This window comes from Rhinopithecus bieti, unplaced genomic scaffold (assembly GCF_001698545.2).
Source record: "Rhinopithecus bieti isolate Rb0 unplaced genomic scaffold, ASM169854v2 scaffold_3040, whole genome shotgun sequence".
In the NCBI taxonomy this organism is placed as follows: Eukaryota; Metazoa; Chordata; class Mammalia; order Primates; family Cercopithecidae; genus Rhinopithecus; species Rhinopithecus bieti.
The window spans coordinates 5197654-5206184 of NW_016804657.1; positions in this window are offsets into that span (position 1 = coordinate 5197654).

Genomic DNA, 8531 nt, shown 5'->3' on the forward strand with positions numbered 1-8531 from the left:
CGAGAAGGGGCGGAGTGAGGCGTACTCTCAATACGCTTGCGCAGCAGGGCTGAGTGACGCCAAGCAGTTTGTTGCACTTAACCACAACCAACATGGTGGCTGCATTCCCTTACATTCCTTCTTGGGTGTGCTGTGGGAAGCAATCTGGGTGTTTACTGACTCCTCCTGGACACTAGGGGTGGCGGGTAGCTTTAGGCGTCTCTAGTCTTTGAGCGTTTGAATACGTTTTAGCCCACAATAATGGGGTAAACCTTGAAGGCGAACAATTCTGAGGGCATATCCAGGAGTCATAAAAAATGATTTATCTTTTCGCAGCAAAAATCCGGAAGGGCCTCACACTCGTTTCTTCTCATAGTGCAAGCATTCTTTCTTACATCTACTGCATTAGACGAATTTCATTAGTATAGAGTCAGCTTTTTAGCAAGGTAATTTGGAAATCTAAATGAGACCTTTGTTTTCCACGAACAACATTGCAACAGATGCACAAGAGTGAGCAAGGCTGCATAATCACTAAACAAAATGAAACATTCAGTCAACTGACCTTTCAAGTTACCAAAGATATTCCTGTTGTGTCAGGTAATCAAAGAGGGTGAATCAGTAATTAAAAGGTTGAAATAAGAGCAAAGAGATGATTCATCCAATGGGGGAAGAGGGAAGGAGGAAAATGGGTAATTATGACCACAGGAAGTTCAATGGATTATCCCCTGTCAGACAGTACAGCATGCTCCTCTGGTGAGAGGAATGCTTTTCCCAGATTCAATGCTTCTATTTTCACAGATTCACTGGCTCTCTCACTTGACAGTATTGGATAAATAATGAGCAGCCAGTCTCCTGAGAACTCTCCTACCCACTTTTTGCTTACAACACATTTATTTGACATGTTGTATGTGTAATCACTGGGAAGTGTACAGTTGTAAAGAAAATTGGATATAGTCTTGTCCTCAAGGAACTTTTAGTCTAGCATCATTAATGATCACAAAAATAAATCTAAATGTACACACTGGAGTAAGTGCAATGAAGGAAAGATAATCTTCAATTCAAACCTCTTGAATTCTAAGAGGAGGCCGTGTCCCATTTCTGTTCAAAAATTCCTCTCCACCTTTGTTGCTGGTGTCCAGTCCCATGTATAACACCTCAAAAGTGCCCCTTTGCTCTCTCTGATGCCTTCCCACGCTTTCCTAAGCACAAATATTTGCTTCATTTTCAATGCTTTCATAGCTCACTCTATTGTAATTATTAGTTTTTACTAGGTAGTAATACTCCAGCACAGAGCTTATGACATTCATCTTTGCATCCCTGGTTGCTGACAGTGCCTGGTCTCGACAACTCTCAAAAGCTTGTTGAATGAATAGCACTGGACAATAGTATGATAAGTTGTTAGAAATTGAAATGTATTTCTGGGAAAGTACAGAATGTACACTTTTTTTTTTTTTTTTTCAGATGGAGTTTCACTCTTGTTGCCTAGGCTGGAGTGCAATGGCATGATCTTGGCTCACTGCAACCTCCGCCTTCTGGGTTCAAGCAATTCTCCTGCCTCAGCCTCCTAAGTAGCTGGGATTATAGGCGCACACCACTACACCCAGTTAATTTTTGTATTTTTAATAGAGACGTGGTTTCACCATGTTGGTCAGGCTGGTCTTGAACTCCAGACCTCGTGATCCACCCTCCTCAGCCTCCCAAAGTGCTGGGATTACAGGCGTGAGCCACCGTACCAGACCTAATTTTGCATTTTTAGTAGAGATGGAGTTTCTCCGTGTTGGTCAGGCTGGTCTACAATGCTCTGCCTCAGGTGATCTGCCCACCTCGGCCTCCCAGAGTGCTGGGATTACAGGCATGAGCCACTACGCCTGGCCCAGAATGTAAATATTTCAAACTAGCTGTTTTGTTTACTTCACTCAGTTCTTTTTTTTTTTTTTTTTTTAATTATACTTTAAGTTCTAGGGTACATGTGCATAACGTGTAGGTTTGTTACATATGTATACTTGTGCCATGTTGGTGTGCTGCACCCATCAACTCGTCAGCACCCATCAATTCATCATTTATATCATGTATAACTCCCCAATGCAATCCCTCCCCCCTCCCCCCTCCCCATGATAGGCCCCAGTGTGTGATGTTCCCCTTCCCGAGTCCAAGTGATCTCATTGTTCAGTTCCCACCTATGAGTGAGAACATGCGGTGTTTGGTTTTCTGTTCTTGTGATAGTTTGCTAAGAATGATGGTTTCCAGCTGCATCCATGTCCCTACAAAGGACACAAACTCATCCTTTTTTATGGCTGCATAGTATTCCATGGTGTATATGTGCCACATTTTCTTAATCCAGTCTGTCACTGATGGACATTTGGGTTGATTCCAAGTCTTTGCTATTGTGAATAGTGCCACAATAAACATACGTGTGCATGTGTCTTTATAGCAGCATGATTTATGATCCTTTGGGTATATACCCAGTAATGGGATGGCTGGGTCGTGTGGTACATCTAGTTCTAGATCCTTGAGGAATCGCCATACTGTTTTCCATAATGGTTGAACTAGTTTACAATCCCACCAACAGTGTAAAAGTGTTCCTATTTCTCCACATCGTCTCCAGCACCTATTGTTTCCTGACTTTTTAATGATTGCCATTCTAACTGGTGTGAGATGGTATCTCATTGTGGTTTTGATTTGCATTTCTCTGATGGCCAGCTTCACTCAGTTCTTAAATCAAGATCTCCCCTTCCTGCAATACAGCTGGTCTGTGTATTCTAATCAAATGTTGTAGAGAAACTGTACCAGGCTCTTGCACTAGATATGAGGTCATGTGAAACTAATTAGGCAATTAGGGAATTCTACTTTTAGCATACATTCTCAAATATCACAGCAAAAGAAAATGTAAAAAAAAAGTCTCACTAAATTCTATCAATACAATTACTGTTAATAAGAAAGGATAAAGCCTTGATTTCCACCATTACACATAACTTCTGAAAACCTTCTTTAATTATATGATCATTTCATCATCGTCATTCTGAATATATCACAATTGCCTTTAAATTCCTTTAAATTCCTCCTTGTTCTAAAATTAATATCAATTTACATTTAACACAAAATGCAAATCTGTATAAACCCAGAAATATACATTTTAGCTTCTAATGCATTAAAGAAAGTAACAGGTGGAGCAATTTGATGTAAATCACAAGTGAAAATGATTTACTTTTTCTACAAGTAAAACCCATAAATAGAGGTAGGTTTCATTGTTAGATCACTACATAATGATTTTTTTCAGATGAATTTTGAAGTCAAATCAAAAACTGAAAAATTGTGGTTATCTTTTTATTTTTTTAAATTAAATCAGAAACTTGTCAAATCACTAGAAAACCATCTCCTATGCAACAGGGTGACATGGATTTTGGGAAGATAGTCTGTTAAGGAACCATCAGAAAAAAAATTTCAGAAATTATTTTTAGTTATTCATCATACTTAGTTTTCTACTCTGAAAGACTTAGACAATGAAATTGATAATGGTTGTGTGCTTTTTTTCCCTCTACAATAATAAATAAGCACATTATCTCTGAAGTCTACTTTAGAAATCAAAAGTAAACATTTCTTACAGTTTGTAAGGTTTTCTTGAGCAGTGGTGGGTGAGATTTTTGTCATTTCTCTATCGAATGAGAAAAATTCAGTCAATGTAGAGCTGTTTTAAAAAATTAAATAAGCCTAAATTTATTCCAGGTTTTAAGAGTTGTTTTTATTCTGACATGTCCTCCCTGTTTAGGAAAACTAAAGAGGATCTTCTTTTTTTTTTTTTTTTTTTTAGAGGAAGTCTCGCTCTATCGCCCAGGCTCCAGTGCAGTGGCCGGATCTCAGCTCACTGCAAGCTCCGCCTCCCGGGTCCACGCCATTCTCCTGCCTCAGCCTCCCGAGCAGCTGGGACTGCAGGCGCCCGCCACCTCACCCGGCTGTTTTTTGTATTTTTTAGTAGAGACGGGGTTTCACGGTGCTAGCCAGGATGGTCTCGATTTCCTGACCTCGTGATCCACCCGTCTCGGCCTCCCAAAGTGCTGGGATTACAGGCTTGAGCCACCGCGCCCGGCCAAGAGGATCTTCTTTTATAAAATTATGATAGGCTGGGCATGGTGGCTCACAACTGTAATCCCAGACTTTAGAAGCCAAGGTGGGAGGATCACTTGAGCTCAGGAGTTCCAGACCAGCCTGGGAAATGTGGCGAACCCCCATCTTTACAAAAAAATTAAAAATTAGCCAGGCGTGTTGATGCATGTGTGGTCCCAGCTACTCAGGAAGCTGAGATGGGAAGATTGCTTAAGCCTGGGAGGTCATGGCAGCAGTAAGCCATAATTGTGCTATTGCACGTCAGCCTGGGCAACAGAGTGAGACACGGTCTTAAAAAATATTTAATTAAATAAATAAGATAAAATTATAATAGTGGATGGTAAAGGGGTCCACGTCCAAGGTTTCAGAACAGAAATAATACTTCTAGAGCAAAAACATTCGTAAAGAAGAATTATTTCCATAAGAAGTAATGTAAATAATTAAGATCTGGTTCTGTAGGCCTATGACCCAAAACTTTTTATTCTTTAATCAGCCTCTAAACAGTTAAAGTGCATTATATAAATAAGAATAATATAATAATACCACTAATGTAATCAGATATTAGAATTTAAATAAGAATGCAAAAGCTTTGTATAATGCTTCCCTTTAAAATGTTAACATTGCACTTAATGGGATAATTATATGGACATGCTAAACTGCTGCACCGAAAGTAACCATCTAACATTGTAGCTCTGGGAGTCAGTTAATAGAGGGAAGGGTAGAGCAACAGAATATTTATAATTTAACTTAAACTCAATCCCAATGAAATCCAATTGTATTTAACATAAATCCAAACTCTTTTACTGTGCTCTTCAAGGCCCTGAATGATATAGTCCCCACCAGATTCTCTAACCCCTGGTTAACTGGTTCTTCCAATATTGTAAGTTTGTTCCTCCTTCAAGGCCCATGAATTTACTGTTGTCTCTTCTTGGAATGTTCTAGCCCAAATCTTTGGGCACTTTCTCATCATTCAGATTTTACGTCAAATGTTACCACCTTACAAAGGCCTTTTCTAAAGTAAAAGTACCCACTAAACTATCAGTTTCCATTTGTTTATTGCTCATCCCTCTGAACTACACCATAAGCTTCAATTCTCTAGTTCATCATTGCGTCCCCAAAACTTGGCACAGTGACTTACGTATGCAGTAAATACTTAAACAATATTCATGGAATGAGTAAATTACACTTATTTTATTGAATCCAAGGCAGTAGTGATTGTATGGTCAGGTCATCATTTATGGATTACCAATAAGAAAATTTGTAGCCATTTTCATTATTGATATGGTTTGGCTGTGTCCTCTCCTAAATCTCATCTTGAATTGTAGTTCCCACAATCCCCACATGTCATGGGAGGGATCCAGTGGGAGGTAATTGAATCATGGGGGCAGTTACCTTCATGCTTCTTTTCTTGTGATAGAGAGTTCCCATGAGATCTGATGGTTTTATAAGGGGCTTTTCCCCCTTTGCTCAGCACTCATTCTCCTTCCTGCCACCATGTGAAGAAGGATGTGTTTGCTTCCCCTTCCACCAAGATCGTTAAGTTCCCTGAGGCCTTCCCAGTCATGCTGGGTGAGTGAGTTAAACCTCTTTCCTTTATAAATCACCCAGTCTTGGGTGTGTCCTTATAGCAGTATGAGAATGAACTAATACAACAAATTGGTATCAGGAGTTAGTGGGGCACTGCTAAAAGGATACCCAAAAATGTGAAAGCGACTTTGGAACTGGGTAACAGGTAGGGGCTGGAACAGTTTGGAGGACTCAGAAGAAGAAAGGAAAATGTGGGAAGGTTTGGAAATTCCTAGAGAATTGGGGACTTAGAAGACAGGAAGATGTGGGGAAGTTTGGAACTAAAATGCTGATAATAATATGGACAATGAAGTCCAGGCTGAAGTGGTCTCAGTTGGAGATGAGGAACTTGTTGGGAACTGGAATAAAGGTGATTCTTGCTATGCTTTAGCAAAGAGACTGGCAGCATATTGCCCCTGCACTAGAGATCTGTGGAACTTTGAACTTAAGAGAGATGATTTAGCGTATTTAATGGAAGAGGTTTCTAAGTGGCAAAGCATTGAAGAGGTGGCTTGGGTGCTCTTAAAAGCATTTAGTTTTATGCATTCACAAAGACATGGTTTAGAATTGGAACTTATATTTAAAAGGGAAGCAGAGCATAAAAGTTTAGAAAATTTGCAGCCTGATGATGCAGTAGAAAAGAAAAGCCCATTTTCTGGGGAGAAATTCAAGCTGGCTGTAGAAACTTGCATAAGTAATGAGGAGACAAATGCTAATCATCCGGATAGTGGGGAAAATGTCTCCAGGGCATGTCAGAGACCTTCATGGTAGCCCCTCCCATCACAGGCCTGGAGGCCAACGAAGGAAAAACCGTTTCCTGAGCCTGGCCCAGGCCCCTCCTGCTCTGTGCAGCCTTGGGATATGTTCACCCTTGGGACATGGTGTCCTAAGTCCCAGCTACTTCAACTCCCTCTGTGGCTAAAAGGGGCCAAGGTACGTTATTTCAGGCCATTATTTCAGAGGGTGCAAGCCCTAAGCCTTGGCAGCTAACACATGATGTTGGGCCTGTGAGTGTGCAGAAGTCAAGGATTGAGGTTTGGGGACCTCCACCTAGATTTCAGAGGATGTATGGAAAAGCCTTGATGTCCAGGCATTAGTTGGCTATAGGGGTGGAGCCCTCATGGAGAACCTCTGCTAGGGCAGTGCAGAAGGGAAATGTGGGGCCCCCACACAGAGTCCCCACTGGGACACTGCCTAGTGGAGCTGCAAGAAGAGGGCCGTTGTCCTCCAGATCCCAGAATGGTAGATTCACTGACAGCTTGCACCATATGCCTGGATAAGCTGCAGACACTTAACACCAGCTGTGAAAGCAGCTGGGAGTGGGGCTGTACCCTGTAAAACCACAGGGATGGACCTGCCCAAGGCTGTGGGAGCCCACCTCTTGCATCAGTGTGACCTGGAAGTGAGACATCAAGTCAGACAAAGGAAATCATTTTGGAACTTTAAGGTTTGATGACTGCTGTAATGGATTTTGGGCTTGCATGGGGACTATTGCTCCTTTGTTTTGGCCAATTTCTTCCATTTGGAAAGGGTATATTTACCCAATGCCTGTACCCTCATTGTATCTAGCAAGTAACTAACTTGCTTTTGATTTTACAGGCTCATAAGTGGAAGGGTCTTGCCTTGTCTCAGATGAGACTTTGGACTTGGACTTTTGGGTTAATGCTGGAATGAGCTAAGACTTTGGAAGACTGTTGGAAAGGCATGATCATGTTTTGATACATGAGGATACGAGATTCAGGAGGGGCCATATGTGGAATGATGTGGTTTGGCTGTGTTCTCACCCAAATCTCATCTTGAATTGTAGTCCCATAATCTCCACATGTCGTGGGAGGAACCCAATGGGAGGTAATTCAATCATGGGGGCAGTTACCCCTGTGCCACTGTTCTCATGATAGTAAGTTCTCACAATATCTGATGGTTTTATTTGTATTTATTTATTTTTTTGAGACGGAGTTCCGCTCTTGTTGCCCAGGCTGGAGTGCAATGGCACAATCTCAGCTCACTGCAACTTCCACCTCCTGGGTTCAAGCAATTCTGCCTCAGCCTCCCACATAGCTGGGATTACAGGCGTGCACCACCACACCCAGCTAATTTTGAATTTTTTTTTACTAGAGATGAGATTTCACCATGTTGATCAGGCTGGTTTCAAACTCCTGCCCTCAAGTGATCCACCTGCCTTGGCCTCCCAAAATGCTGAGATTACAGGCATGAGCCACCGCTCCCAGCCTATCTGATGGTTTTATAAGGGGCTTTTCCCCCTTTTCTCAGCACTCATTCTCCTTCTTGCCACTATGTGAAGAAGGACGTGTTTGCTTTCCTTTCTGCAATGATTGTAAGTTTCCTGAGGCCTCCCCAGCCTTGCGGAGCTGAAAGTCAATTAAATCTCTTTTCTTTATAAATTACCCAGTCACGGGTATGTCCTTATAGCAGCATGAGAACAGACCAATATAATTATGAAATAAAACTTCCACTACTTAGAATTTTTATATTTATTGAAAGGGTTATTTTAAACTTACTACTTTTTTTTTTTTTGGAGACAGGGTCTCACTCTGTTGTCCAGACTGGATTGCAGTGGCATGATCTCAGCTCACTACAGCCTCCACCTCCTAGGCTCGAGCAATCCTCCTGCCTCAGCCACCTGAGTAGCTGGGACTACAGGCATGTACCACCATGCCTGGCTAATTTTTGTATTTTTTTTTGTAGAAACGGGGTTTTGCCATGCCCAGGCTGGTCTTGAACTCGTGGGCTCAAGTAATCCTTCTGCCTCAGCCTTCCAAAGTGCTGGGATTACAGGCATGAGCCACCCGTGCCCACCCTAGACATAGATTTAAATTATGTCTCCCTTTTGTGTGTATATGAAGTAAAAAAAAAAAAAAAAAAAA